The following is a 26,503-nucleotide window of genomic DNA, read 5'->3' on the forward strand; positions in this document are numbered from 1 at the left end:
GATACAACATTACTATTTTTTTTTTCTTTCATGCAAAGAGAATTTATTTTTCTTCTTAAAGTGCAACACAGCCTTTCAGTAAGCATTCAGTGATAATTGCAATGCATTCCTTACCGATCAATTTCATTAAATGTAATCTTACTGATGAATCTTGAATGTAAAAATTCAGATTTTCAGTTGGGGATTTGGCCTCCTTTTTTAAATAATAGGCAGACTGATATTCCCAAATAATTTTACATATTGCTCAGTAAATTATGTGACAGTCTCTATACCCCTCTTCATTCACTATTATCTCACTGTTTGTTGTCTTAAAGGACAATAATACTTTTAGTTCAAATCTTTTTACTATTATATTTTCTGAAAATTAGAAGAGGCTCTGTACCTTAATTTAAAGGGAAACTTCATCCTACTATGATTTTTTTTTATCATCCCCCTCCTCCCTTTTTTTTGCTAGGATATCTACCAAAGATATACCCACACTATCAGCAATCCAGCATTAGTTTGCTGCAAGGCACTTGGTCCCACACTGCCATCTTCCTTCCTGGTTCAACAGGGGCTAGATGTCTCTTCTAAGTTGTGATGTACCCCTACACCTGTGGCCAGGGTCCGAGTGTGGCCCTCAGAGCTATCTGATGTAGCTCGTGACCTCAAACCTATGGCGACTCACAAAGGCTCCTTTAGATGTACTCTGATCTACTGAATGATTGCGGGTCCTTCCATAATCCTGGTGACTGACATACACAAGCCGCTATTGCAGTCAACTCCCTGCTCTTCTCTTTCCTTCCTAACACACAGACATGGGGAGAGGAGCCTTTTGCCGAGTAGATTACATCTAATGGCATCCATACAGGGGTTCTTAAGGTGGATTCCCCTGATTGTGTGATGAGCTGGGTGTCATTCCAGGAACATGTGGGTGCATTATGCGTCATTTTATCTGCCTAATAAAGACGTTTATTGCACTCTGGTTCGGAGCTGCAACTCTGGTTCGGAGCATCTGTGGCTGGTCATACCTGAGTGCGAGAGTGAGATTAATGGTGATCTGGTTAATAAAAAAATAGGATTTTTGTGATTGTGATTAGACAGTGGGCAAACATCCAACGAGGTTTGGTCCCACGGAGAATGACAATTCTGACTGTTGTTTAAAATCGTCATTATGCTATTCAAAATCAAAAATTCAAAATTTAGAACCATTTAATTTCATGGTGGCCCGTGACTGGTTACCAGATCATTTAAGTGGTCCACACTCTTCAAAAGGTTGATCACCCCTGCCCTAGATGATGCACTGTCAGGTTCCACTTCCACTGGCAGCAGAGCGGAAACCGATGCCATTTTGGATATGTGATGTGTATATCCTTAGAGGCACCAGGGTCCATGTTATTCTCTACTAAGCAAGAATGGAAGCAGGGGGCAGGGGCCTGCAAAGTGCACTTTAACCTTCCTAGCGGTAATCCAGAGTGTGGCTCGGGGTTAATTTTCAGTGCCAAAAGCGGTAACCCCGAGTCACACTCGGGATTACACTGTAGTGTAATTCACCTTGTCCTGCGATCTTCCGATGTTCTCCTGCTATGTCCTACGGCCGATGCCGGCATCCGTCTTCCGGGTTCCCTTCCCTGCGAGCGTCAGTAAAACCATGACATACACACAATACATTGTAATCTGTTAGGATTACATTACTGTATCAAACCATTTCACCTCAGTTTTGTCCTTAGTGCTTTGTCCAGTGCCCTTCCTGCACTTTTACAGTTCTTTCTGCCTGGAAACGTGAGAACGTCCATGGCATCCAAAAAGCGTGCCTTTAGGTCAAAAGCGGTTTTAGACCAGCTAGAAAACAGCGATAGTGAATTAGAATCACTTGCAGAATTGAGCGATAGGGATTCGTGGAAAAAATTTGTCATCAGATACTGAATGTAACGACAACGACGATTCTGCGACTGAGCTCAGTGATGTGCAAACTTGGCGTTCTATTTCAAATTTTAGTGTTTTTGGTTTGATTACATTATTGAATTAAATGTATTATTATTATATTATTATTATTTTTATAATTATTTATTATATTATAATTTATGATTTTGTGTTTCAAACTTTATTATACCTGGAATGTTTACTAGACTCTTGTTTGGACAAATTTTAGTGAGTTATTCCTAAGAGTTACAGGCCTACAATATAAAACAACACATTTCCATGCAAAACAATGTACCATTTTGACGTTCAAAAATACTGACATAATCAGACCACCAGGGAGGTTAAAGATATGTATCCCCCCTCATCATGGTTTGCAGCAAGCACTAGAGGGAGCACTTGGAAGATGGTTATTTTTGGTTAATAACAACCCTTTCCTGCCTTCCAAGAACTCCTAGAGGAGCCCAGGTTTAATTTATATGACAGCAGAGCAGGATATAAATTGCAGTCAGGAGGCTGCAGGCTGTGGTGATGGTAAGGCGGGAGGGAGCACACAGGTTTCTTCATCTAATATACAGAGTGCCTTATAGCTTTGTTCAGCAAATAAGGACAATGAAAGTGCAGTTATCCCAAATGAATACATGGGCTGCAATTACTGACCTCTTTTTAAGAAATGTAGTAGCCTGATGTGTAAAAAATGTCAGTAAACCTATACAAATGATTGATATCAAACAATAACATTATTTGGGAAAGTATAGAAAGTTTGTTAAGAAAAAAAAATACTAAAAGTGAAGATTTCCTTTAACTCCATTTGGAAGGATGGGATTCGTGACTTTTTCCAAGCAGCCAGTGACAGATATATATAGCAGGCATTTGTATGAAAAGCACTCACACACTTATGGGACCAATGTACATGTATAAATATCCATGTAATATATAGTGCTGGACTTTGCTCTTCTGAGTGCTAGTCACATGGTGTGATATCAGTATCTCTCCCTGTTTCTCAGATGGCAGAGGGCTGGCAGGAGAAGGGTTAATCTCGCCAATCACGCTTCTCTGCACAGCTGCAAGTCTATCCACTATTTGTAGTGTGTCTAAAATTAACGTGACAAATGCCCTCTGCTTGCTGGTTTGTGAAATGCACATCAATAAGGATGTTCTCAGATAAATATTTTAAGTGATAAGTTCACTTGCTGACGCTCTGCATGCCAATGTATTTCAAGTGTCCCATGCAGTTTCCACCCAGTCTATGTTTCTCTCTTGATCTATGGCAGTGGAACCCAACAAGTGGCTCATTGCAGATTCTCTGTCTTGACTTTTTCCAAAGGTGTATATGAAACCAGAGAGTGTGTGATTTTAGATTGACATTCATTTTGCAGTTCTAATTGTAATATTTCTTTATTCTTAACATGGCTCCCCAATGTTTTGTCTATTTACTGGTCCCTTGTAATGATACATATACTTTGCTACCCCAATACATTGTCTTTATTGCAGATTCTGCTGAGGAGAAAGGTGCTGGTCAGTGCAGAGCATAATAATGGTCAAGGCCAGTAATGATATACTGTATGTAGCAGGGGCGGACTGACCATTTGGAAACTCGGGCACTGCCCGAGGGCCCGGAGTCAGTAGGGGACCCCATGAGATGCCCCTGGTACCTTTTTCATAGGCTTTTTTGAATTTGGGCAAGGATACAGGGGCCCCATGATCCCCTATTGCCCGGGGGCCCCATGAGTTGTCAGTCCGCCCCTGGTATGTAGCAAACCAAGGTTTTTGAACCTGTGATCTATGAATGTGTAAAAGGCTACCTTGTTAGTAAGGATGCTAGGATTCTCCACCACCGTGGGTTTGAAGCAAAACCTGCAGGTTTGAAATTTGGTCATAGAGAATTAATAGGGTTATTTTGAGGACTTTTGGATAGTCCAGTCCCCTCACTATTATTGTGGGGAGAGAGCAGCCATAGTGTAATGCTGAACAAAAAAAAGAAGAAATCAACAGATTTCTCCATCCACACTATACAGCATGAACGATTGAATCTCCCACTGTGGCTGTAGTATTTGTAACAGCTGCCCCAACCGTTGTCATAATACCCGAACCGTGGCTATATGGATCTTAATGGATACAGCCGCTGTTCTACAAAAAAAATTCCAGCAGGCTCCTACTACAAAAGACAATAAAAAGATCAACTTTTGTCAAATGGAGTGAAGCCAGCAGGGCCACAGTCTGAGAGAATTTCAACTGTTCCTTAAGAATCGATCAAAATTCACACTATGTAGGGCCACCATAGGTGTATCAAAGCTGCTGTAGCGAGAGATGACAAACTGTATAGGGAGAGATTAGGGTCAGTTAGAAAACTACTTAGATTTTAACCTGTAGTTCTTTGGGCAATTAACCCGTTTTATGTTTCCTTTTTTTGTTTATCTTATTAGAGGATTTTTTGTTTTTAACTTTGGGGTTGATTTGAACTTTGTGATCACTTTTCGCTGCTGTCCCATCCATAGCAAACGTATTCTCCTTTTTTTTTTCCTGCGTCAAGGCTTCCCTTTATAAAAGTGGGCTTTCACTTTAATGAATGTTATATGAGGGGATTTAATTTATTTTATGTTTTCTTTTTTTGTTTTATTGTATGTTGATATATTGTTTTGGCCTTTTTTGGTTATTGTTTTGTTTCAATATCTGGTAAATTAGGGTTTTACTTCTTTTGGGCGTTTATTGATTTTTATTTTATATTGATGGGGCCTTTTAAAGTTTTGAATGTTCAAAGCACATCATTCACTTATTACTGACCATTTGTTCTCAGAGCTGCCTTTTGTTTGCAATACACAGCTACATTTGATAGAAAAAAAAGAAGTAAAAGAACGCTATGCATGTAAAACCACCTTCTATTATGCCACTCAAATTCACTGCACCCGCAGCCCAAGGTAAAAATAAAAGTTGGGAAGAAACAATTTAGGTCTATTATCTGTGAATAAAACTGTTCTGCTGCTGGCCAATTTTAACCTTTCTTTTTTGGCTTTTACACCTCTTTTTCACCTGGTGATCTAGCCAGTAACATACATCCTGTATTAGTGAGACAGAACTCAGGATAAATGAAGATAGGAGGCACAGCAGACAGCAGCATTGTCAGTCTGGGTGGACGGGAGTGTTATATGTATTATTAGATTTAAAAACAGCAGCTACTTGAAGCCAAACTCTGGTTCACACTTTATAATCAGTTACAGCAAACTTGTTTCCTTTTGGGATAAAAGATGTGCATGAATAAATAAAAGTTGATGATTTTATTCACCCCTGCCTGTATTGAATGGTCTGCCTCTTATATGTAAACTGCTGGGGCATTTAAGCTTTTGCAGCACCCTCCTTGTTTAGCTAGGGGGAGCAAGACCCTAATGGTTAGACAGGAGTTGTGCAGCAGCTCAGGTGTAATAGCCAGAGGGGCCAAATTGTGGTCAGGGCTGAGAGGCTGCAGGTCAACCCCTCTGGAATTTCCCCATGCTATGAGGCTTTTGGAGGAAGGCCTTGGAGGCAGTGGGTGAATCTGAGGAGTGGCTGGCTGTACGCTTGAGGATCCTCAGCCAGTCCCCAACAGGAGGCTTGGCAAGGGGCTGAGACTCCTTTAAAAGTGTTGGAGCCTGCTCATTAGGAGGAGTATTTGGGTGGTGGGAGAGGAGCGTGGAGCAGGAAGATGTGAGTCTGGAGAAGGAAGGCTGCCAGGAGGCCTAGTTGGATGGGGCCTGCCTGCGAGCCTGGAGTCAGAGAGGAGGAAAGCTCAGCCCCCTGAGAGAGGACCACCTGTAAGGCAGAGAAGGAGCAGTCCAGGGAAGGAGCAGTCCAGCTGATAAGCCTGGTAGCAGCAGCCATCCTGAAAGCAGTACAGGAGAGGATCTAAGTGAGTACACCTGCACACCCTGGGCGGATAGGGGAATGAGCACTCTGGTAGGAAACCATATTAGCTCCCTACTAGTGACTGTTACCCATCAAAAGGAACAGGGGCTAGATCCCCTGCTCAGGAAGAAAGTCTCCAGATTTCTGGGTGAAGAGGAGTTCATCTAGGATAGAGGTGTCAAAGACAGGAGACAGTTGTAAATAGTTTAGGAAGTTGTCCTCAGATTTCAGTTCCCTTGGGCATCTTATACACCTCTTACCCTATTCAAGTCCTAATCCCCTCAATAAAATAACAAAACCAACGCTCAAGGACTGATTTATGTCTCCAGATGAAAATCTTGTGTGGAAAATGCAGATTTCCTGGCTGTGCAGAACTATAGGGGGACCCATATCAACAGCAACCCCCAAGGGGGTAGTGCTGCACTTTTATTAAACAACAGATATTTTTGCTGGACTACCAAATGAAAGTAGAAGAAATAAAGTCTAAAAAATAAAATACAGCTTTAAGTCTTGTAGAAAAACACCCACCCCGTACCCTTTTTCTCTAGTAAGACCAATTCTCTCTCGAAAAAAAAATGTCCTGCTGCTGGCAACTTGTACACTTCTGTGTTAGCTATGGTCTTTCCCTTTCTTATGTTTACTGAGACTTTGATAGGACTCGTTAGTGAAACCAAGGACAGCTTTTGGGAGCTACTAGCCAATATACAGTATATTCACCGTTCTAAGTAGGCCTATTATTGCCTGATAAAAAAGAGTGTGTGCCACTGCTAAAGCTACCTAAAAATAAGCACTCTTTTTGAGCTGAAATTAGCCAGATTGATGCGCTGCTGATATATATGTAAGTGAAGCTAATTGTAAAAGAAAAAAAAATCAATTCCACAGCCACATATGCACTGCATATGCTGTGACTGAGTCTTTCCATGAATATAGTACAGTTCTAAGGCTCAGTTCACACTAGTGTGGGTGGAAACCACTGCAGGACCCGCACTTCGTCTCACAGCTGCAACCACCCGCATGCAAAACGTGGGAACTGCAGGCTGGTGCCATTGACCTTAATGGCACGCAGCCTGCACTGGAAATCACACCTGCACTGGAAACTGCACTGTAGTGCAGTTCCCAGTACAGGCTGCAATTTCTGGAAAGGTGCAGAGACCTTTTCCCTGCATTTTTAATTTGAATGGCCTGCTGTGCCGTGCTGTGACATGCTGCAGCCCGCAAAACCACACTAGTGTGAACTGAACGTCAACTACCACATACAGCTTCAAGGCAGGCCAGTCTCGTAACTTAAAGGATTTTCAATGTCACCCATGAAGTTGCATGGGTTAACTTTGAAATTGCTACATATCTCCCATGGCAGTATCTAGCTTCTTATGTGTTTGAATATAACTTGCTTGTTAGTTAGAGTTGAATAACAAGCTCCCACCTATAGACTTTAGTAGGGAACATCCCAGCAATAGCTCAATCTACAAGTAGGGCTGTTGATGCAATGATGAGAATGTATTGGTTAAATAAAAGCAATATCTCTATTGGATCCTGCACACTTATGGACCATATATTCATAGGTTAGGGGAAGGAGCTCTGGAATGGAGCATTGTTTGCCTATAAATGGCACATATGGACTGCCAAAGGTTCATTAAGGCCTCATTAAAGTCTGTAGAGCAGACTGATTCATCTGTCATAATGAATTTACAATCTACACCAATTATTGACTTGCTTTGCTACAAATCTGTTCTCAGGCAAAATAATTAACGTATCGCTAATCATGATTAAACGGGATTTCATCCAACATTTTATCTACCTATACTTGAAAATGTCAACCACAAAAAACGAACAGCTTGGAAACTGACTGGAAAATTACACCTTGTTCCTCACAATCCGCTGGCCAGCCTTTGAGTTACCGCAGTGGACTTCAACTCCTGTTCTATAGATTCCCCAGTTCTCCTTCATTTATGGGTCTCTACATATCATTGCTGTTGACAAGACAGACATAGAAAAGATAGAAAAAGGAAATGTAAAAAAGAGAATCCATTTAAAATGTCATTTATAGGACGTTACTGTCCTAAGGTAAAACTCCACGGAAAGTTACCCCTGGAAATCTAATGGCTTTACTTTCAATGTCAAGCTAATGCAACACTCTAAATGAAAAGACCTTAAACACAAAACAATCCTTTCTCAGCAATTGTGATCGTTCTTGCATCCAGTTTTAAAGACATTCACAATATAAGGTCATGCAAAGTTAAACCACATGTATACATTGTGTCCAGCAATAACAAAACACTCGCTTCCAACATTATAAAGCGCACAATGAAAAAATATGAATCTCTGCTTAAATTTTAAGATGAAAGACCATGATTTAAGGAGTGATGGTTTATCTGTTATGGCTCTGTAACATTTTGTCTTTTATTATTGAAAGAGTGCAGGGTTCTTGTTTTAATAGGGCTTCTCTTTTCAAATCTATGCCTTTTTGGCATTTAGATATAGGTTTCTCTGTGAGATCATTGTCAAATATTTTCAAGTTATCTTTCAGTCAAAACAAGCTGAATCTACTTAGGGCTGGCAGTGTCTTGATTTATTTAAAGGATACGTCCACCAAAAACTGATAATTCAGAACTGGATGGATTCCATTGTGCTGGAGGACATGCTGGCTGCTTACATACCTGTGGCTCTCCAACAGAGAAAACTATTAAGTTGAAGTTCTTCCTCTCCACATTAACAATGCATATGAGTGTATGTAAACCCAATGAACTTCTTTTATTTGCTCCCTTTTGGTCTGTTAAATATAATATTGAAGGTGTTTTGTTATATCTGTTCAATAAGTGCAAAAATACTTTTTGATCCTGGCAGAAATCTTGTAAACTTCCTGTGATCACTATGCTGGCTGTTATGAGTTCTCTCTGTGGTCTACAGAACATCTCCCCACTATGTTACAGAGATGGGAGGTCTGTAGTCCTACTCTTCCATAGATACAGTACAGTGAGTAAGAGTGATCACCCTAGGACAGTAAGGGTGTTAGTTCCAGGATCATTAGATACACTTAATTGAGGAAAGCTACACTGCAGCTTTGGAACCAGGGGCAGACTGACAACTCATGGAGCCCCCGGGCAATAGAGGATTATGGGGCCCCTGTGTCCTCGCCCACACCCAAAAAAGCCTATGAAATAGCCAATGAAAGGTACCAGGGGCATCTCATGGGGCCCCCTACTGACCCTGGGCCCTCGAGCAGTGCCCGAGTGGCTAAATGGTCAGTCCTCCCCTGTTTGGAACTATAGCAAAACACTATAGATATTGGCATAGTCTGCAATCATGGTTCCTTGTGTGGGATTCCATGCATTGTCATGAAACAAACCATTTCAGCTAACTGCTTTTGAGTCGATGACTAAAGCAAAATGACTAGGTTCACACCTAAGCATTTTGTGGTGCATTTTGTGTTATGCAGAAATGCACTACAGTCCATTTATCATGATTTCCTTAGGGTGAAGTTTTCAATCGGTGAGATTTTTGAAAAGGGTCATGGAGTTTTCTAAACACAAAACAGTATGATTTGGTCCAATAGACTTCAATGGAGATGTTGCAAAAATCCATGTAGTGCATTTTTGATGCATCTTGCATTAGTAATCTGCCAAGCAACAAGTTAGCCAAGAAAAACCCCACAAAAATACATCAAACCCACGGGTACAAAAACACAAAACACACCGAAAACACACTGCAGAAACGGATAAAACGCAAACATAGGTGTGAACCTAACTTAACTGGTTTCTGAGGGCTTGGGAGATTAATTTCATATTTTTGCAATGTTGGTAAACTTCTGGAAAAAAAATGCCAAGCAGCAGTTTGTTTTTTGTTTTTACCTGTGTCTAAAATAAATGACTTGGGTATATGAGTATGGTGCAAGGCCAGGTTAAGGGTGGGTGTAGAATGAGTATGTGCCCTATGCGCAGGGTTGATGTGTGGAGTTTGGGGTGCGCTGGCAGCATCTGCTGCTTTCTTTATCTGTGCCTCACTGACAGGGGTGACTGCAGCTTCATTCCTGTCAGAAGAAGTAGGGGCCTCAACAGCTCCTGGAGGAAGGCTTCTGCATTCTCCAGCCTGCTGTGGGCAGAAGAAAGGGAGATACCACAAAGAATATCCCTTTGTCTCAGTAAAGGGCCACTGGGGAGTAAGTGCAGACTACCCTCCTTCTTGTGTCCCCTTGTCATTTTGCATATCACATGACCAGAAACAGGAAAAACTGCCTTCTTTCCTGGTGTGCACCACACTGAGAAAAAGTCTGAAGTGGGTGAGTAGAAACAAGACAGAACTAGACCTCCCCTCTTCTCCTCAGCCCCCCCCCCCCCCCCAGGGCCCCTTAGCCTCTTTCCTCCTTTAGAGCCCTGCAGCTCCCTCCTTCCCTAAGAGTCCCCCAGATCCCTTTAGTTCCATGCACCCTACAGAGCCCAGCTTCCAGTTCTCCTTCCCTTCTTCATCCCACTGACATAGATGCCAAAGCAGTCCTTCTCAGACCGACACCAGTGACGCAGGGGCATACTTTTCCCACTGACACCGATGCAAGGACATTTTTACCTTTCTGTGACACAACAGATGTGGGGACATTTTCAACTTCCAATGACACCATGGACACAGGGTATTTTTTTTTCAGTAAAACCATTAAGGCAGCAACATTTTTTCCTTTCATTTACAGATCCAGGGGCATTTTTCTTCCAGCGTCACCACTGATTCAGACATTTTTACTTCCAGTAATGACATTGATGCCGGGACAATTTTACCTTTCAGTGACACCACCAATGCAGGGAATTTTATTTTCTTCCAGTGACACCACCAACTCAAGGACATTTTCCTCCCAGTGACACTACCAACACAGGCACTTTTTCCTTTTAGTGAAACCGCTGAAGCAGGGCTATTTTTTTCTTTCACTGACAAAAGAGATGCAGGGGCATGTTTACTGTCTAGTGACACCACCAATACAGGGACATTTTACCTTCCAGTCACAACACCAACTCAAGGACATTTTTCTTTCCAGTGACACCACAGAGGCAGGGACATTTTTTTCTTTCCAAGGACTCCACCGATGTTAGGACATTTCTTTCTTTTCGGTGACTCCACCTACACAGGAACATTTAGCAAGACTGGTGCCCTTTAAAATATTAATATATTTTATTTCAATTGGGAACATAGCCAGCAAATGCAACAGTGATGTATTGTATTGGTAGGTAATCCCACTAGCTATAATTTCAGTGTCTGTCTGAGACAGAAGTGCTGGCTGCATACACTTATGCGCGAAGATGCGTTTTACAGAATTCCCAAAACCCTCTGTTTGAGGTTCCATCACTAAATCCTTTCTTAAAGCTGAACAGACCTCACCCTGTCTTGATTTATTGGATGGTAAACCGGTGACATTGAGGCCTATATATTCATCCTGACACAATGAGGACAGACCAGATGTAAGGATCAGGCCAGTTGCTCTGGGGAGCGTCCAAATTAACCCCTTCATCTTCAAGCAATCCTTTAAAAAACAGCATTGTCTCCTAGAACCCTGAATTCATTACAAACTCTCTGCAAGGCTTTTGGAGTTTTTTCTTCCGTGATGATTTATAAAGTGACAGATGATTACTTGTAACCTGGCAGAGCACAGTGTAAAGGGATTTTGAGGGAAAACGCGAATGATTATTCCAAAAGCTTTAAAACCGAGGACATTCTATCGAGTGATGATATCCTCAGATGGATCATCCCCAAAGCTGCACTCCAGACACAGCTCATAAGGAGAATGTTATCAGTGGTGGGAGAAAAAAAAATCATTATCCTGTGTATAACAGCCCTGGAAACAATAATCTCAGATTTGTTGATCCGTTCGTTTAATTTCAGCTTACCACCACTATAAAGCCATGTCATGGGATCTGTGCTTGCCATTGCCCATTGGTTTATGGAACAACTAGGATGCTTCAAGTGTACTTGTCATTCAGTCCTAAAGACAGCCGTTACTCTGCGCTCTGACCCAGAATGCATATATTCAGTTCCCCAGGAATCTCAGTGTTTGGCTCCATCTCCATCTGCCATTAGTTAAACCCTATGCGGTCAATTCAAACATATCTTACATTAAAAAAAATTGCTATCTAATCTACATGATAAATTTAACATTATAAACTAAGTGCAACATGTAAAGACATTAGAAGGCCAAAAAAAAAAAGAAGTATAGCCCATATCCAAATGAAATTACAGCAATTTACTTGGTAAACAAAATAAAAAATTGTTAAAAGACATATAGAAAATGGCACAAAATGGGGAAAAGGTGTGGGTGCCTTCTGGTTTGTTAAAAGTACACAGAATAATAAAGTCCACCAACACTTGTAAAACAAACAGGGCGTAGTGAGCAATTAGAGATAAAAAGAGCTGCTAGCACTGAAAGGTGACCAACCCAAATGAAAAATAGATTACAAATTGTGCAGCACTAAAAATACTGAATGTAAACTGTGTATGACAATTCTCAATCACAAAGTACATGTGAATCACATAATACTGTTATGAACCATAAGGCCTACAATGTTACTAATAACATATATCAATAAACACCAAAAAAGTGAAAAGTGCAAAGTGTCTGATGAGTAATAAAGTCCATTGACTGTAGAGCATAAAAACTAGTAACATAAATCCAGCGGTGGCAACTCTTCCATGAGACTTTCACCCCTGTGCACTGCCAACACTTGTGGCAGCTTGATCCTTATGAGTAAGAAGCAACCTCTGTGAAAGTGAAAAAACAGAAGAAGGGCAGCGACCAGTAAGGGCAATATGAAATCTACATATTTTTATTATATAACTAGTGGCAACTCAAATGTGAAATGGTAAAAACATCACTCATCTTATGAACACCTCGGTCGTTCTGCAGGTCCCGCTAGATGATGAAAGCGGAGCCACTTGCTACTTGGTGGGGCTATCACTACCAAACACCAGAGTCTCCAGAGCCAGCCTGGATTGCACAGGGCATAACATTGTGGTGTTCATGTGATGAGCAAAGTTTTTACTGTTTTACATGTGAGTTGCCACTTATATTTAATAAAAGTATGTGGATTTCATATTGCACTTAGAGCTGCCCTTCTCCTGTTTTTTTAAACAAACCATATGCACTCCCAAAAAAGTTGGTAGTAAGAGAGTTCCCAGAAGATAGTACAATTGCACCAGCCAAGGCCTGCACCTGGCAATACAGAATACTGAATAGAAACAATAGGTAGCATATAACCTATTGGGGAACATGAGTGTAGTGATTGGCACCAAAAACTAGCTCTGCCTCCTCTTGCTGCATCATTTATAGCAGTCATAGCATTTCTTATATATATCAAATATTAGATTTCTATGTTTTAAACCCACATGGAAGAAAAATATATTTGAAATATATTTTAAAAATATTCTTCCCAAATATATTGACATATATTTGAAATGCTACAATTTTGGCCATATTCATATATATATATATACTGCATGTTGAAATGCGTTTTTATTACAAAATATATGAAAACTATTTTTAAAAATACATTTCAAATATACTGTATGTCTTTAAAAATACAAATCTACATTTTTGGAATGCAGTTACAAATATATGTAAAAATATATGTTAATATTACTTTTTTATATGTTAAAAGAAATCTGAAGAATATATTTAAAAAAATAGATATTTTCTAAAATAGTTTTCATATATTTTGTAATATATAAAAAACGCATTTCAACATGCAGTATATATATATATATATATATATATATAAATATATTTTGAAATATATTGAATATGGCCAAAATTGTAGCATTTCAAATATATGTCAATATATTTGGGAAGAATATTTTTTAAATATATTTCAAATATATTTTTCTTCCATATGGGTATATACTCAGCCTTTTTTCTTAAAGGAAAACTGAACTCCAGACCTACAGAATTAGGACAGTTAAAATGCATATGTGTAAATTCCTGTATATTTGAGGAATTCAAGTGATTTATAAACACTTCTCACGCTGTATACAGCTTAGAAAGACAGTGCTGTTAAAAATGTATTTATTGCACTGTGAATGACCATCAACCTTTAGGTGAGTTTCTTCCTGTGACGTAGCTGATGTAAGCCTTAATAAATAACTATAAAATCATGAACAAATCAACAGTTTCACTTTAACCACTTGCTGACCGACATACATATTAAAACATCCTGTCTAGCAAGTAGTTATACCAGGTGTATGGTTATAGCTGCTGTGCACCCTTTTTCTGATGTGAATTTTTTATTTTTTTTTAACTTTGGCCGTAAGCCACATAGGTTTTATTTTTAGCCTTTGAAACTTGTTGCCCATGGGAATATATTTTGCAGTGTGTTCACATACAGTCTTTTTGAAAACACTCCTATTTCTGTGTTGTGTTCATCAATGCCAATATTCTTTCCCAGTCTAAGTCTTGGAGAGCAGCTCTCATCCTTGGAAAATTAGCTCTCTTACAGTTGACTGTTTTTAAATTTTTTTCATTTCCAAAAACATGGAGCTATTGGATATACTGGGCAGAATTGAAACTAAGGTTATATTTAGAAGAACCTCTTAAGAGGTTCACTACAGCAGCACGGTGAGGTGGCTTGCCCACACTCCTGAACTGGTTGTGTTAAATGTTGGAGTACAGCAGCTTCTTTCTAAGGCACCCCATGATCTCCTTACATTTCATTCAACTGCAAAAAACATGCCCAGCTAATGGATGGAAGAGCATTAATGTTGAAGCTGGCCATACCTATCAAATTTCAGCTCATTCCTGATGAATTGGCCATAAGTGGCCTTGTCAGTACCACTCCAACAAAACTCGATTTTTCAATCTTTTTAACTATCAAACAAACTAGGCAAAACATTCTTGGCTGAACTGTGCCTGCATCCAATCATATGCAGGCACTGTATGGATATTCTGACTGCTGTGGGTTACAGCTGTCAGAATACAATAGCTGGTACTGCAGATTCATTTAGTGTGTAAGGTGTCATTGAGCCAATGAGAACAATCCCAATGCATATTAATGCACATTAGAATTATAATTTTCTAAAATCTTTCTAATAAGAAGAACTATATAATTAGCTAACAGATACCTAATATTATATAAAAACAGGAATACGTTGTGCTACATATTGGAATATACTGTATATTAAACCATCCAGCCTTGCCAATGTGGTCCCCTTCATGTTAGTCCTACAGCTGTTATAAAACACTTGGGGGTTGATTTACTAAAACTGGGGAGTGAAAAATATGTTGCAGCTGTGCTTGGTAGCCAATCAGCTTCAAATGTCATCTTGTTCATTTAAATTTTGACAAAATAAACAGGAAGCTGATTTATTTGCAGAGCGGCACCAGATTTTGCACTCTACAGTTTTATTAAAGCAATCCCTTTGACTGTTGAACAGGGGTTGACTGAAGTATATTACATATAGTCATCCCCCATCACTAATACATGACTTCAGCAATTCGAGTAATATAACTTTTAACGTCAGTAGCAGTGATGATTCAAAAGTGCTGATACCAATAATGAAAAGGTAGAAATTATTTTTTTTACTGACTACTTTTATTAGGACAATTGTTATTATTATATGCAGATTATGCATATTTGGTTCAAATTAAATGTAGAAATCAGTGCATGGAAAATTGTTGTAGAATCATTTCCGTTCATAGTCATTCCCTTATGCTATTTTGCTTTGGAATTTTTTTTCATATGTCTCTGTCCCTATTAGAATGGAAACAAGAGCCAAACTCCCTAAAGTAAAGTAAAATCTTATCATATCTATATAGGATAAAATATGATGGTATAATGACCATGAACCACTGGGGTAGCCAGCAGGGTTTGGATATGACAGCTCTGCTGAATATCACACCACAGTCAGGAATAAAATAGACACAGAAACTCCATCATGTAAAACCGCTAGATCACTTTATTTACATAAAAGAATGGTACTCATGAGAGCTCCTAGCGGGCATGATGACATCAACACAAGGCTAAGGCTGATGCCTTTCATCATAGAAGACATTCTCAGGGGCTGGTATTAATGTTGCCTGTGACAGATATACTTTATGCCTTAACATACTTAATGTTAGTTGTAGTCATGCTTCAGACCTTTGTGGACCATTGTGGTGTGTGAATGCATGCACCTTTATGTGCTGTATATCGTGCTCTACCATTATTTACGCAGAGGTGGCCCACTTATGTTGATTGAGCTACCAAAGCACTGCAAGGGACGAAAAACCAAACCTGCAGCAAGGGCTTATATGTTCATAAAAATGTTAAAATTATTTAGTTAGGTAAATTAGTTATAGTGTTTTTTTCAAGTTAACAGACACACTCTAATGCTTCTAAATTAGGCCTGGAAGTCCAGGCATCAATTACCCCTGGTCACAAAAAGGTTCACAGGTACAAAATATATGCTAGTGTACCATGGTGTGTTCAGAATTTGGATGAGTTTAGTTGGATGAATTAATTCCTTTGAATTCAGGGGGAAATACAAATAGTGGTTAGTCAATGAAACCAAGTTTTAGTGGATTTTGTTGTGCAAATTGTTACAAAATGTGTCAGTTTTTCTGTTCTACAATGTATCATTGAAACATTCCCTAAATATTATATGCAGGAAAATTGTACTAAGTATTGAGAACATTCTGTGAATAAGTAATAACTCGTATGTAATGTTCTTTCCCAGTGGTGTAGTATGTTGTTCAGCCTATTGAAAATTCAGTCCAGGTCATTTAAATTATGACCTCTGTGTCGAGTGTTATGAAAATAAATTATTCCACACTGGGTTTTCATTAAACACCACTAGAGTTTCAGGTTTACAAATTACTTTGGACTTGCACACATTGCTTCAACCTTTTAACATTGCTACATTTACTATTTGCAGTATGTCTGAATTATTAACCCCCACATTTTCCTGTTATTCTGTATTTTACCATTATATCTTATGTATTAAAACTGCAAAATAAAAAAAGTGGGGGTGTTGTTTATAGTAGGCAATTAGATTTCAGCTGGAAGATAAAAGCAAGCTAGTTGTTTTCTTCCAATTATTTTTTTTTATTCACCGATAGAAATAAAACGTTCACAATGGGTCTAGCCTTTCTTTATTTAAAGGTTAACTCCACTGTCCTGGAAAAAATTTAGCACATAAAAAATAATATAGCATATATAAATGCTACACAAGCCATGTTGTAATTTACTTTTATAAAATATTACATTTCCTTTTCAATCTGCAGTGCTGTTATTTTCTGTAAAATTGAATGCAATATTGCAACCTGGAGGCGTTCTGTACATAGCTGGTGTACAAAACACCCTAAGAAATGTAATTTCCTGCTTGTGGGATTGGCACACTGATTTCCTAGAAGTCTGCACTAAGATACAAGCCAAATTTTAGGCATCCTCTGTAACAGAAAGTAGGTTTTTGGTGAGATACTATCAAAGGGTTAACTACTTCTAAAGGGATGCAGCCACTACAGCTTTCCTTATTAGAACACCACAAGTGCATCAGCTGATTATATTTTAAACACAAACACTCCCATACAGGAATCATTCCAAGGACATACTGTAACAGTTGAGCATACAGCTTTTAGAATCCTTGCAATGTACATTGATCACTCACAGGAGATTGTTTTACTCTCAACAAAAGTGGAGTTACTCTTTAATTAAATAGAAGCATTTTTATATTTCTATGCTGTTCTTACAGATTTCCAGTCTGGTGAAACCATTGTCACTGGACCTTTAACCACCTCCTGCCCGCCATATAGTAATATGACGGATGCAAGGTGGTTCTCTCGTTCTGGGAGGACGTCATATGACGTCCTCCCATTTTTACCGCGCATGCACGGCTCCCCGAATGTGCAGTGCGGCGATCGGCGGTCCGCTGTGTCCCTCGGACACAGCAGATCACCGATCCACGGAAAGAGGCGAAGATGTCGGCTCGGTCATGTGATCAGCTGTGTCCAATCACAGCTGATCACATGTAAACAGGGAAATGCCGGTTCTCGTCATTTCTCTCCTCTGGAGCTGTCACGCTGACAGCTCGAGAGGAGAGCCGGTAGTCGGCATTCCGCGGAGGGGACATGTACATTGATCATCAGGGCACTGATGATCAGTGTGCCCTGATGATCAGTGTAGCCCCAGCAGTGCCACCTGTCAGTGTCCATCAGTGCCAGCTGTCAGTGCTCATCAGTGCCACGTGCCAGTGCCCATCAATGACACATATCAGTGCCTATCAGTGCACATCAATGCCACATATCAGTGCCCATCTGAGCTGCCTTTGAGTGTCACCCATCAGTGCCAGTCAGTGCCACATACCAATGCCAACCAGTGCCACCTATCAGTGCTGCCAATCAGTGCCACCTATCAGTGCCAGTCAGTGGTGCCTATCAGTGCACATCAGTGCCGCCTATTAGTGCCCGTCAATGCCACCTATCAGTGCCAGGCAGTGCCGCCTAACAGTGCCAGCCAGTGCCACCTAACAGTGCCAGTCAGTGCTGCCTATCAGTGCCAGCCAGTGCCGCCTATCGGTGCTGCCTATCAGTACCGCCTATCAGTGCCATATATCAGTGCTGCCTTTCAGTGCCCATCAGTGATGCCTGTCAATGCCCATCAGTGCCACCTACCAGTGCCTTCTAATCAGTGCCCATCAGTGCCACCTATCAATGTCCATCAGTGCAGCCTATCAGTGCCCATCACTGCAGCCTCATTAGCGCACACCAGTGAAGGAGAAAAATCACTTATTTACAAAGTTTTATAACAAAAACTAAGAAAAAACATTTGTTTTTTTACATTTTCAGTGGTTTTTGGTTTGTTTAAGACAAAACAAAAACCCAGAGTTGATTAAATACCACCAAAATAAAGCTCTATCTGTCACAAAAAAATGATAAAAATTTCATATGGGCACAGTGTTGCATGACCGCGCAATTGTTATTCAAAGTGCAACAGCACTGAAAGCTGAAAATTGGCCTGGGCAGGAAGGGGGTATAAGTGCCCTGTAGGCAAGTGGTTAAGTAAGGGAAAATCTCTCTAGTGGATTCCCAGACAGGAGTAAAAACCTGAGAGGGCTTTCAATTCTTCCCACTTTATCCAAATAAAATAAAGTTAGTTAAATATGAACCTTAACTTACTTTCTATTATTTTCTATCCTAAAAGCTCAAACCTTTGTTTGAATATACACTCATTTGGCCACTTTATTAGGTACACCTTGCTAGTATCGGGCTGGACCCCCTTTTGCCTTCATGGCATAGATTCACCATGGTGTTGGGAACACCATAGCCTGATTAGGGAAGGGGATAGAACTGGATGAATACAGCACTAGACCCCAGGTTCACTAAGTAATTATATATCAATAATTTTATATATATATATATATATATATATATATATATATATATATATATACAGTATACACTCACCTGCTTCTTTATTAGGTGCACCTGTTCAATTGCTTGGTAACACAAATTGCTAATCAGCCAATCACATGGCAACAATTCAATGCATTTAGGCATCTAGCCGTGGTGAAAACGGCTTGCTGAAGTTCAAACTGAGCATCAGAATGGGGAAGAAAGGGGATTTAAGTGACTTTTAACATGGCATGGTTGTTGATGCCAGACGGGCTGGTCATTTCAAAAACTGCTGATCTACTGGGATTTTCACACTTAACCATCTCTAGGGATTACAAAGAATGGCCTGAAAAAGAAAAAATATCCAGTGAGCAGCAGCTGTGTGGACGAAAATGCTTTGTTGAAGTCTAAGGTCAGAGGATAATGGACAGACTGGTTCGAGATGATAGAAAGGCAACAGTAACTCAAATAACTACTCGTTACAACCAAGGTATGTAGAATACCATCTCTAAATGCATAACACATTGAACCTTGAAGCAGATGGGCTACAGCAGCAGAAGACCTCACTCAGTGCCACTCCAGTCAGCTAAGAACAGGAAAGGGAGGCTACAATTCACACAGGCTCACTAAAAATGGACATTAGAAGATTTGAAAAATGCTGCCTGGTCTGGTGAGTCTTGATTTCAGCTGCAAAATTCAGATGGTAGGATCAGAATTTGGCATAAACAACATGAAAGCATGGATCCATCCTACCTTGTATCAACAGTTCAGGCTGGTGGTGGTGTAATGGTGTGGGGGTATTTTCTTGTCACACTTCAAGCCGCTTAGTACCAATTCAGCATCATTACGCCACGGTCTACCTTGTTGCTTACCATGTCCATCCCTTTATGACTACAGTGTACCCATCTTCTGATGGCTACTTCCAGCAGTATAATGCACCATGTCATGAAGCTCAAATCATCTCAAACTGGTTTCTTGAACATTACAATGAGTTCATTGTACTCAAATGGCGTCCACAGTAACCAGACCTCAATCCAACAGAGCACCTTTGGGTTGTGGTGGAATGGGAGATTCGCATCATGGATGTGCAGCCGACAAATCTGCAGCAACTATGTGATACTATCATATCAATATGGACCAAAATCTCTGAGGAATGTTCCCAACACCTTGTTAAATCTATGCCATGAAGAATTAAAGCAGTTCTGAAGGCAAAAATGGGTCCAACCCGGTACTAGCAAGGTGTACCTAATAAAGTGGCCAGTGAGTGTATATCACCTTCACTAATGCCCTCTCCATATTACTACACTTATCACCTCCTATGTATTCTAAACCCACATGCCAAATAACCTCCAGAACACTAGGGCACGTACACTCAGGAGATATTTAGTCCAGTCCTGGTCCTCTGCAGTCTAACTTTCATCCCCACGCCCAGAACCCTTCTGACACCCACCTTACCACCTGCTACAAGGATCCCATGCGCTCACAGTTACTGTGGTCACCTTCTTTCTCTATTCTATGCTCTATTATTCTTCAATCTTTCCATATCTTCTGGCATATTTCCCTCCCCTCTCTGAAAACAATTCTCTGGTCAAACATAAAAAGCCCTTGCTCATCCGCACCAGTCTGAATAACCAATCTCCTTTCTCTCATTTACCGCCAAACTCCCAGAATGCCTAATCTACAACCATCTGAGTTGCTATATCACTGAAAACAACCTTTTTTGAGCCCTTACAGTCTGCCCCCCCCCCCCAAATGGAAATGGCTCTTCTAAAATTCTGTAATGTCTGACTATCTGCTAAAAAAAATTACCACTATTCACACTACTCAGTACTCTTACTATTAGACCTTTTTTTTAGCTTTTGAAACAGGTGACCACCCATTCCTCCTTAAAAACAAAAACTCTGGCGCTCCGGACTGATTGTAATGTATCGGGGGTTCCATACGCGGGACAGGAGTTCAAGTTGAATCCTTTTGCAGACGATGTCCTCTTGACTCTCACTAATCCCCTGATGACGCTTCCAAATTTGCAACAGGTTCTGGAGCGCTTCTCTTTGATTTCAGGTCTCTGCATCAATTTGGATAAGACTGTCGCGCCTAATATTACTTTTGGCCTCAGATTTGGTTTTGTGCCTACAGTCCCACTTCCCTTATAAATGGACTTCTTCTTTTCTTGAATACCTAGGCATTCGCTTGACCCCCACCTATGACTCACTGTTTGCTGCAAATTATTATCCATTGCTTCGCTCTGTGTCTTCTCTTATGCATTCTTGGCAATTTCCGCACCTGTCATGGATAGGACAAATTAATTCAGTGAAAATTACCATCTTGCCAAAATTGTTATACTATTTTCGCACCCTCCCAGTGCAGGTTCCTCCTCGTTTCCTTCGGTTGCTTCAGGCGAAGATTATGCGTTTTATCTGGGTCGATAAACGCCCCAGAGTTTCCAGAACTACGCTTTTTGTCCATAGACTCCAGGGTGGCCTTGGGGTTCCCAATGTTACTAAATATTATCAGGCGAGCCAGATCGCCCCGCTATCTATGTTGCAAGCTTCCTCAGACATACCTCTCTGGGTCCTGCTGGAATTACCTAATTGTGCCCCTATTGCGATTTTGACGCTTCAATGGCTTCCCCCTGCCCTACGCCCCATGGCACTGAGTCCGATTTTGCTAATGTCACCTTTCTTGCCTTTGCTCCCAATTACTAACAACCCCCTCTTCCCACTGGGTTTAGATCAACCAAGGGCGTTTTCTTGGTGGGTGGCCAATTGTTTTCCACAGGTACAACACTTTTTAACCCCTCAGTCCTTCCCTACCTGGAATTCTCTTCGGGAGTCACGGGATGTCCCTCCGGCGGAATTTTTCCGTTACCTTCAATTGTGGCATTGGCTGCTCTCATTACAGGGCACATCTGTTTTCCCGTACCAGAAATCTGCTTTTGAACTGCTTTGCCAACAGTGGCCGGGCTCCCCAGGCCTTATCTCCCTTCTTTATGCAGCCTTGAATAGACGCTCGTCGCATAATGCTCTTTCATATTTCGTTCAGTGGGAGCGCGACCTGGGAGTGGTTGAGGATCCAGAGGACTGGAATAGGGCCTGGTAGCTAAATGCTCTTTTAATACAACCATGCTGGAGGCGGCATACAAAGTATTGTTTTGTTGGTATTGGGTTCTGACTCGTTTGGACCAGGCGAACCCTGCCTGCAGTGATCGATGCTTTCGGGGTTGTGGCCATCGTGGTGATGTATTGCATATCTGGTGGTCATGCCCGAGGCTGCTTAGTTTTTGGTCTTGTGTGTTTGGCCTCCTTTTCACCTTGTTCCATCTCTCTATACGACGGGATGCTCGATATGCTTTGCTTCATTGTCCCATACCAGGCCTCTTGGCTCATCAGCAGAAGTTGGCTTCCTATTTGTTTTTGTCGGCCTCTAGAACAATTGCTCAAGCATGGAAGCGCCCGTTTGTCCCTCTTCAGGGGGTGCGGGACCGTATGACCACCATGATGCGCAATAAACAGATGTCGAGTATCTGCAACGACTCCCAATGTAAATTCTGGAAATATGGAAGCCGTGGTTGCAATATACCTTTCCCACACTCCCGCCGGCTAGCCTGGGGATGTGATGTTGTTCGGCTTTGGTGTTCTTGGATCCCTGCTCTTGGTTTGGTTATCTTTTTTCTTTTGTACTTATCCTTCCTTTCCTCCCTTTTTTTTCTGTTTGCTTTTGGTGTGGCAGTGGATAGCTGCCTTTAGTCTGAGTTATTATCAGTGTTATATTTATGTTTTGTTATTTAAGTGCCATTGATAGCCCCTCTGTGGGCATATCTTTTGCCCTGTTGGTGTTAGAGCACTGATTTCTCTAATTTTCTAATTCTTCTATGTGCAATTGATAGCCCCTGCGTGGGCGTGATTTGTTGCTCCTGTGTTAATTGTTCTAAATTAATAAAAACCATTGAGATACAAAAACAAAAACTCTACTCCCCTGTCCTCCTTCAGTCACTTTGTGCATCACTAATCTGCTGGCATATCGATTTGGATGTCAAACCACTTTCCAAAACTATTCTTATAATATTTTGCCCTCCCACTCCTGCTGGCTGCCTGTAGTGAAAATAAATACTTGGTACTCCTTCTCTTGGTAAGCATATGATTCTTTTATCTTCCTGGTTTAATTCAGTGCTGGTTGTCTTAGTGGTCAGTATCCAAGTACCATCACATGGGTGCATGAAAGTCCTCAGCCCTGTGTAAGTTCTGGTCAGAGCAACTTGGAATTTATGTGTAGCAAACTTCTTTTCTTCTTTACTTTTTTTGCAGGCAAACTGCCTAAGAAGGGAAGATAGTTTTAGTGAAGTTGTCTTTCAACAGTTCCCCCCCACCTCATGAAATTCAGGTAGTACAATACTGACCTTCATCCTTTCTCTTGATATATTCACTTCATGGGCCTGCCCAATGCCCCACAGCCTTTGCAATGAAAACTGCCAGCTGAGTCTAACCTCTACTGCACATGCCGTTCCCTTTCATTCATTCCTATGGCTCAGGCCAAACTTCCTAGGATGGCTCAACATCGCTATGGGTAGATGTTTTTACTACCTGTAAAATATTAAAATGTTAAGACAATTTCACTGAAAATAAGTTGTCCTTTAAGTGAGTCTGTTGCTTTGACCTGATTAGACAAACAATAGCCTCACTTTACAGGAACAATTTTTTCATCAGAAAAATGTAGGCTGCCATGGCTGAATAGAAAAGAAAACGCACCATCTACACAAATTGAAAGAACAAAATTATTCTTTCAGGATCATGAAGGTAAGTCTAATACCAATCGTACTTGTTGAAGCCCCAATCCATAGATGTAACCTGCCTGTTTTATTTCTGGAGTTTTAATATAAGAGGGTGTAATGCTTTCTCAGTGGCAGTCTCTACTGTAAGAGCTGCCACACCTTCTTGGATCTCAGTTGTACTACACAAATCAGATAACAGAACGGCTGTGCCTTTGCTTCTGCAAAATAATGATTATAAATGTAGATAATTGTTCCAAAGATAGTATTGTGATTAAAGCATACCTTCCTTTATTAAAGTGGCAGGTTGTTCCTGTGAAAATTCAGGGTAGCGGAACAGTTTTGACTTTGTCCACCTTTCTGCTTCCCCTCTACCCATCAAAAGATTTAGCATTCCAGTTTTACTTGCAAAACCCACCAAGGATGTTTTTACTTTTTATTTTAAAAGTCAATATCTTTGATTTTGGTAGCAAAACAATCTTCATGATGATTAATTTCCTTTGTATGTTACGGCCTAAATATTTCTCCTGGTAATGCAATTAGGAAGCACTGTCTGGAGTTTATAGAATGTAAACAAACACAATGTCCTCGCAAGACACAAGCAAGGCCTTGTCATACTTATGCTATTTTACCATGAAGTGAAAAATTAAAGAACACATTGCATTAACTACACTAATGACAGTTTAAAGGTGAGATTAAAATAGAGGCCAACAGTTGTCAAATAAGACTTGCCAGTTTGAATTTCTTAACTGCTACTTTACTGATGGTAGGCAAAGTTCATCTGAATTACTGCGATCCATGGTATCCAGGTCCTGTTTTCTTATGCATCAACAATTTCAGCCATATAGTCAGTTGTTATACACTCAGTGATGCCTGAAGCCCCTCCACTTTGATACAACTTCAGAAAGAGTGTTCACTAATTGCTCCCCATACCTGAAAGTGCTCCTTTTGTGGGATTACCAGGAGAGGGCAGGCGGATGGAGGAGAGAAAGTGAACATGTTCATGTAACAGCAAGGGCTGAGACCTCTACTGACTGCACAGCAACCAACTGTATAGCTGACCGTGAACCACAGTAAATCAATTGAAAATCTGAAATCATCAGTAGTCGATTTGATGGACACAGGTGCATGTTAAAGATTTTACATTTTGAATAAACAAACAAAATTATTTCTGATACATTTTTGACCACATGGTGGAACCACATATGGGCCAAATACACAGAGACACAATCTGAATACATTAAGGTTTTGGCTGCAGTCAATGAATATCTGAGTGGATTTCGATCAGGAAAAGGAGATGTTTTCTGCTTTAATCTGACAGATAATCACTTTTTATATCAGCATGAAGCTCAATGTTCTGCTTTCAAAGCAAGTGTCTCTGCCTTGTTTACATTTACACAATGTTCCAGCAAAGATTTTCCTTTTCTCATCTACTTTATAAGGTCATTCAGAACATCAACATATGACATTTTCATGGGTTTAATTGCAGTAATAAAACCTAGTATTCTGTTTACAATGGGTTTTGGTAATTGTGGCGGTTCCGTTTTTGGGGAAAAACGCTCCTTACAAACAGTAAAATTTTAATCAGCCTTCTTGCTTAAAGCATGTGAACAAAATTGGAATATGCCCAGCTGTCTTTAGTGAGTCATTGTACATCCAAAGAGCTACAACATAAGGGTCCTAACAGAGCATTATGCTTGGCTATTCTTTGGTGCATGATTGCATTGTGCATTATACGGAAAATATATGTTCAGGGTTGAGCATGGTCCGAGTAGAACAATGGCACATTCATTGCTTTTGATTCTTCTAAATATCTGCAGTAGGTGAATCTGATTTTCAGAGGATCATGCATGGTCATCTGATCTTCAATGATTATACATGGTATGTAAAAGTGGACCTGAGCTCAAATAGTGAAGATTTGCTATGTTATGTCTTCAAATGAATTGTTCATAGAATGTATGAAAAAAACTACATTTTGTCTTGATTAACTCCTTGCAGAGTACTTCTTAATATGTGAGGGTACCAAGGTATTTCTGTTCCTACAACCTCTTAGCTACACTATATTGTCTAAAGCACAGGTGTCAAACTGGAGGCCCTCCAGCTGTTGACAAACTACAAGTCCCATGAGGCATTGCAAGATTGACAGTTACAAGCATGACTCCCAAAGGCAGAGGCATGATGGGACTTGTAGTTTGGCAACAGCTGGAGGGCCACCAGTTTGACACCCCTGGTCTAAAGTATTGGTACATCCCTCCAAATCAGTGGATTCAGGTGTTCCAATCACCTCCAACCACCTAGGCATGAAGACTGCTTCACAAACATTTGTGAAAGAATAGGTCGCTCTCAGGAGCTCAGGTTTGGTTACCACCTGTGCAATAAGTCCATCCGTGAAATTTCCTTACTACTAAATATTCCACGGTCAAATGTTAGTGGTATTATAACAAAGTGGAAGCAACTGGGAACAACAGCAACTCAGCCATAAAGTAGTAGGCCATGTAAAATGACAGAGCAGGGTCAGCGCATGCTGAAGCGCTGAGTGCGCAGAAGTCGCCAACTATCTGCAGAGTCAATAGCTAAAGACCTCCAAACTTCATATGGCCTTCAACATCAGTGCATAGAGAGCTTCTTGA

General features: G+C 40.5%; 1 protein-coding gene across 3 annotated transcripts in view; it reads left to right on the forward strand.

Annotated features, from left to right (window-relative positions):
• Positions 1 to 26,503, forward strand: part of CACNA2D3 (calcium voltage-gated channel auxiliary subunit alpha2delta 3) — a 1,248,789-nt gene that overhangs the window by 1,048,034 nt on the left and 174,252 nt on the right. The gene's annotated exons all lie outside the window — the stretch shown is intronic.

This window comes from Staurois parvus, unplaced genomic scaffold (assembly GCF_062004578.1).
Source record: "Staurois parvus isolate SC_StPar_1 unplaced genomic scaffold, SC_StPar_1.0 ptg000282l, whole genome shotgun sequence".
NCBI lineage: Eukaryota > Metazoa > Chordata > Amphibia > Anura > Ranidae > Staurois > Staurois parvus.